The sequence below is a fragment of the Apium graveolens genome, chromosome 10, assembly GCF_009905375.1.
Source record: "Apium graveolens cultivar Ventura chromosome 10, ASM990537v1, whole genome shotgun sequence".
In the NCBI taxonomy this organism is placed as follows: Eukaryota; Viridiplantae; Streptophyta; class Magnoliopsida; order Apiales; family Apiaceae; genus Apium; species Apium graveolens.
The window spans coordinates 83,555,555-83,561,936 of NC_133656.1; the positions used below are offsets into that span (position 1 = coordinate 83,555,555).

At 41.8% G+C, this 6,382-nt stretch overlaps 1 non-coding gene across 1 annotated transcript; it reads left to right on the plus strand.

The window, feature by feature from the left end:
• The first annotated feature begins 5,012 nt into the window (after nt 1-5,012).
• On the plus strand, nt 5,013-5,119 carry LOC141694302 (small nucleolar RNA R71). The gene has a single exon (XR_012563621.1). It is a non-coding gene; the product is annotated as a small nucleolar RNA R71 (small nucleolar RNA).
• The last annotated feature ends 1,263 nt before the right edge of the window (nt 5,120-6,382 follow it).

Below are 6,382 nucleotides of genomic sequence, written 5' to 3' on the forward strand. Positions count from 1 at the left end.
GTCGTGGGTTTTATGTGCTGAAATTTGTGTTTGAATTTTTTTTTGTATTTTTATTGACTTAAAAAAAATTTCTGTTAGCCGACCCCTGAGCGGTCGCTCAGCTTGCTGAGCGGGCGCTCAGAGGGTCACTGGAATTTTTTTTTTCAGCCCGGTTTTTCTGATTTTTTTGTAGTTTTGGATAGGTTATTAACTTCTAAGGATTCCTTTAACAACAAATCATGGGTTGCCTCCCACGCAACGCTTCTTTTTCATCATTAGCTTGACGTTACGTACCTTCCTCAAGTTAACAATAAAACGGCACTAACCACTTCTCGGTTTGCCGTGTCCCCATAGTAATGCTTCAAACACTGACCATTAACCTTGAATGCTTGGTCCGGATCATTCTCAAAAATCTCCACCGCTCCATGTGGAAACACAGTTTTGACAATAAAAGGTCCAGACCACCTTGATTTCAATTCCCAGGAAAAAGTCAGAGACGAGAGTTAAATAAGAGAACTTGTTGCCCCGACACGAATAACTTAGGATGTAGCTTCCTATCGTGCCACCTCTTCACCTTTTCCTTGTACATTTTGTTGTTCTCGTACGCTTGGAGTCGAAATTCATCAAGTTCATTAAGCTGAAGCATTCGCTTCTTTCCAGCTGCATCTAGATCCAGGTTCAACTTTTTCAACGCCCAATAGGTCTTATGCTCAAGCTCCGCAGGTAAATGACATCCCTTACCATACACAAGTTGAAATGGGGACATACCAAGTGGAGTTTTGTATGCTGTTCTGTAAGCCCAAACAGCTTCATCGAGCTTTAAAGACCAATCCTTCCTTGACGGACAAACAACCTTCTATAGAATGCGCTTGATCTCTCTGTTAGACACTTTCGCTTGACCATTTTTTTGCGGATGATAGGCAGTAGCAACTCGATGATTCACATTATAACACTGCATCATAGAAGTGAATTTACGGTTGCAAAAATGCGACCCTTCATCACTTATGATTACCCGAGGCATTCCAAACCTTGTGAAAATCTGCTTATGAAGAAAATTCAACACTGCCTTTGCATCATTTGTTGGTAGAACTTTGACTTCTACCCATTTTGAGACATAATCGGCTGCCAGCAAGATGTACTGATTGTTGCAGGACGAGACAAAAGGCCCCATGAAATCGATTCCCCAAACATCAAAGACCTCAACTTCAAGCATCACATTTAACAGCATCTCATCCTTTCTCGTCAAATTTCCCACTCTTTGGCAACGATCACACCTTAAAACAAACTGATGAGCATCCTTAAACAAAGTAGGCCAGAAAAAACCTGCTTGCAGAATACGAGCTGCCGTCTTCTCACCACCATAGTGTCCACCATAAACTGTGGAGTGGCAGTCTCGTAATATCCCCTCCGTCTCACAGAACGAGATACATCTCCTGATGATCTGGTCAGCTCCCTGTCTAAACAAATATGGTTCATCACACATATACCACTTCACCTCATGCAGAAACTTCTTCTTTTGAGCTGAGGTCAAATTAGGAGGCAAAATATTGCTGACAAGATAGTTTACAATATCTGCAAACCATGGCTCTTCCTCCTGAACTGCGAACAACTGCTCATCCGGAAAAGATTCGTTAATCAATGTCTAATCCTGTGAAGTAGACTCGGGATTCTCCAATCTAGAGAGATGGTCAGCTACTTGATTCTCAGTACCATTCCGATCCTTGATCTCTAACTCAAATTCCTGTAGTAAAAGCACCCAATGAATGAGTCTCGGCTTCGAATCCTTCTTGGAAACCATATAGCGAATGGCCGCATGATCAGTGAATACTGTCACTTTTGTCCCAAATAGATAAGATCGAAATTTCTCGAAACCAAAGACTATAGCCAAGAGCTCCTTCTCAGTAGTGGTGTAGTTCATTTGGGCCCCATTTAAGGTCTTGCTAGCATTGTAGACCACATGAAAGAGATTATTCTTGCGCTGCCCAAGAACTGCGCCTACCGCATAATCACTCGCATCACACATCATCTCAAAAGGCTCTGTCCAATCCGGTGCTGTAATAACTGGCACAGTGATTAAACTCTTCTTAAGAGTCTCGAATGCCGTCAAACATTCATCATCAAATTTGAAAGATACATCTTTCTCAAGCAAGTTGCACAACGACTTAGATATCTTCGAAAAGTCCTTGATGAACCGCCGATAAAAACCCGCATGACCAAGAAAACTACGGATTCCTTTCACAGAAATAGGTGGTGGAAGATTTCCAATGACTCCCACCTTGGCTTTATCCACCTCAAGACCCTTGCTAGAGACCTTATGCCCAAGAATTATGCCTTCACGCACCATAAAATGACATTTTTCCCAATTGAGCACCAAATTAGTTTCCACAAACCTTTTGAGCACGGTACGAAGATTATTCAAACATTCATCATATGAATGTCCAAAGACGGAGAAGTCGTCCATGAACACCTCAACGTTATTTCCAATCATGTCAGAGAATATAGCCATCATACATCTCTGAAAAGTGGCCGGTGCGCCACATAACCCAAACGAACCTCTGCGAAAAGCAAACGTGCCAAATGGACAAGTGAAGGTAGTCTTTTCTTGATCCTCTGGTGCAATACAAATCTGATTATACCCGGAGTAACCATCCAGAAGACAATAATACTCATGACCAGCCAACCTGTCAAGCATCTGATCAATAAATGGAAGGGGGAAGTGATCCTTCCTCATGGCCTTGTTCAACTTTTGGTAGTCCATACATACTCTCCATCCTGTAACTGTTCGAGTGGGAATGAGCTCATTCTTCTCATTTACTACCACCGTGATATCTCCTTTCTTAGGCACACATTGCACGGGGCTCACCCAAGAACTGTCCGAAATAGGATAAATAATGCCTGCATCCAGCCATTTCAGAATTTCTTTCTTCACCACCTCCTTCATGATAGGATTAAGTCTGCGCTGTTACTCAACAGTTGGCTTACTACCCTCCTCTAGCAGAATCTTATGCATGTAATATGAAGGGCTAATCCCTTTGATGTTTGCTATGGTCCATCCAATAGCTGATTTGAATTCTCTCAAAATCCTTAAGAGCTTGTCCTCCTCACTACCTGAAAGGTCAGATGCAATAATAACAGGTAAAGTAGATGCATCACCTAAAAAAGCATACCTCAAATGTTCAGGTAATGGATTAAGCTCCAAGGTAGGTGCTTCCTCAATTGATGGTTTGAGCTTTCCTTCAGCATTCTTGAGGTCAGAAGTACCAAGAGATTCAAACGGCATGTCTAGCTTTCGCCTCCAGGGAGAAGCATTAAGATATTGTAATTGCTCGTTGCCATCTTCATCATCACTGTCGAAATCCCCCACTAAGGCCTTTTTTAATGCATCAGACATTATAATATGATCGAGTTCTGAAGTAACCGCAGAATCAATCACATCCACTTTTAAGCACTCCTCATCTTCTGTAAGGAATTTCATTGCTTTGAATACATTGAAGGTCACATCCTGATCCTGCACCCGCATAGTAAGTTCACCTTTCTGCACATCTATCAAGGTACGGCCAGTAGCCAAGAAAGGTCTTCCCAAGATTATGGGAATCTTCTTATCTTCCTCGAAATCCAGAATAACAAAGTCTACAGGAAAGAAGAGCTTATCCACCTTGACTAGCACATCCTCCACTATGCCCCTTGGGTAAGTAATAGAACGATCAGCCAATTATAGAGACATGTAGGTGGGTTTTGGATCAGGCAAATCCAATTTTTTAAAGACTGAAAACGGCATCAGATTGATGCTTGCTCCCAAATCACAAAGGCACTTGTCAAACGACAATTTGCCAATGGTGCAATGAATGGTGAAGCTACCTGGATCTTTAAGCTCTGGAGGTAACTTTTGCTGCAGCACAGTGCTGCATTCTTCCGTTAGAGCAACGGTGTCAAGGTCATCCAGTTTCACCTTCCTTGAAAGAATACTCTTCATAAACTTTGCATAACTAGGCATTTGCTCCAGAGCCTCAGCGAAAGGTATATTGATGTGAAGTTTCTTGAACACCTCCAGAAACTTACCGAACTGCTTATCCAGCTTTTGTTGTTGCAATCTCTTAGGGAAAGGTGGTGGAGGATAGAGCTGTTTCTCCCCTGTATTACCCTCAGGCAGAGTGTATTCAACAGTAGTCTTCCTTGGTTCCGCCGCTTTCTCCTTTTGCTTAGCTTCTTCATCTCCAACTTCAGCTTCTCCTTCTTTTGCCCTTTCAGCATCAATAACTTTCCCAGACCTTAAGGTAATAGCCTTGACTTGCTCTTTAGCTTCCTTCCTGCCTGGTACTTCCGTGTCACTGGGAAGTGTTCCAGGTTGACGATTGAGCACTGCATTAGCTATTTGACCGATTTGATTTTCCAAGGTCTTGATAGAAACCGCCTGACTTTTGCACAACAGCTTAAGTTCCTCAAAATCAGCACTAGTGGGTGCAACTGCACTTCCTTATTGAGGATATGATTGCCTTTGAGCATACTGCTGTGGTTGCTGGAATCCAGGTGGATTGAACTGTTTACTCACACGTTGCTGATATGGTGGCTGAATAGCATTCTGATTATTACCCCAGCTGAAATTTGGATGATTTCTGTTATTAGGATGATAAGTAGCTGGCACAGGCTGCTATTGTCACTGATAATTGTTCACATACTGAACAGATTCATTGACAAGAGAACAATGATCCGTAGCATGAGAACTTGCACAAAGCTCACAGACCATAGCTATTTGATGGACTCCATAGGTAGCTAGAGAATCGACCTTCATAGACAGCGCTTGGAGCTGCGCTGCAATAGCGGTGGCTGCATCGACTTCCAGAATACCTGCTACCTTCCCAGGCATCATCCTATGAGTTGGATTTTGATGCTCATTTGCAGCCATAGTCTCAATAAGATTATAAACCTCAATATAGCTTTTAGCCCACAAGGCGCCTCTAGCTGCTGCATCGAGCATGGGCCGAGATTGGGCCCCCAAACCATTATAGAAACCAGTGATCACCATCCAATCGGGCATTCCATGATGTGGACACTTTCTCAGCATTTCCTTGTAGCGTTCCCAAGCTTCGCACATAGATTCTGTAGGTTGCTGCGCGAACTGAGTAAGAGCACTCCTCATAGCAGCAGTCTTTGCCATTGGATAAAACTTCACCAGAAACTTTTGTGCAAGATCTTGCCAAGTAGTGATGGACCCAGCTGGTTCAGAATGTAACCAGTCCTTAGCTTTATCCTTCAGTGAGAATGGGAAAAGCCTCAGCTTTATAGCCTCATCAGTCACGCCATTATATTTAAAAGTACTGCAGATCTCGACAAAATTCCTTATGTGCATGTTGGGGTCTTCAGTCACAGCTCCTCCAAAAGAAACAGAATTCTGCACCATCTGAATAGTGCCCGGCTTGATTTCAAAGGTGTAAGCTTGAATAGCCGGATGAAGAATGCTTGACTGAATGTCATCAATTTTAGGCCGAGAAAAGTCCATAAGAGCTGGATCGGCCGGAACAATACGATCACCCATGATTACTGGTTCTTTCTGCTCACTTCCTGAATCCGAATTTTCAAAATCTATCTTCTCCGAAATATCAAGAACTTCGTCTATCTCCTCAGCTGTATCTAAAGTCCTCTTGCGAGTACGAGTACGAGTTTGCATAAACGCTCGCTAAAGTACCTGAAACACAACCAGAAATAATAAGTAACAAATACGTCTTAATCACTGAGTCCTAACGACCAATGATGGTAAGTACATAAACTAAACAAATACGCCGAGCTCCGACAGCGGCGCCAAAAACTTGTTAGGGCGAAAACACGCGCTAATATTCACGCAAGTATACGCGTTCGCAAGTAATATAGAATACTTTCTAGTTCGTTCCCACAGAGACTCAGACTAATTATGTTCAATTAAACTCACTCACCAATGTATGTTTACTTCTCAATGTTAAGACAAAAACACTTAGAATTATATTAACTAATTGTTAACAACAATTAACTACTAAAATTAACCACTTAATTAACACTTCGAATTAACAATATTAAAATACTCATGAGATCACAACTTCATTACTACTTCCTTCAATAGTCATTGTTATTACCCTTAGCATGCAACAGTGATGATGTTAATCGAATAACACGAAACTGATAAAAGCCAACTTTTATTGTACTAATACCATTCTACCAAACATCCACAATTAAGATAGAAATTGAATAGGCATCAATTATGTTGAGTCCCTAGATGTCTACAGAAATTGACAACATAATGAATTAAGCATAAGTTATTCCTTTTGATTACATAAGGCGAATAAAACGGTTAGAGTTACCCACTAATCATGCAACATCATACATGAACCTATGCTAGCATGGCAAGTTCTAAATCTCGAGATCCACCGTCGCT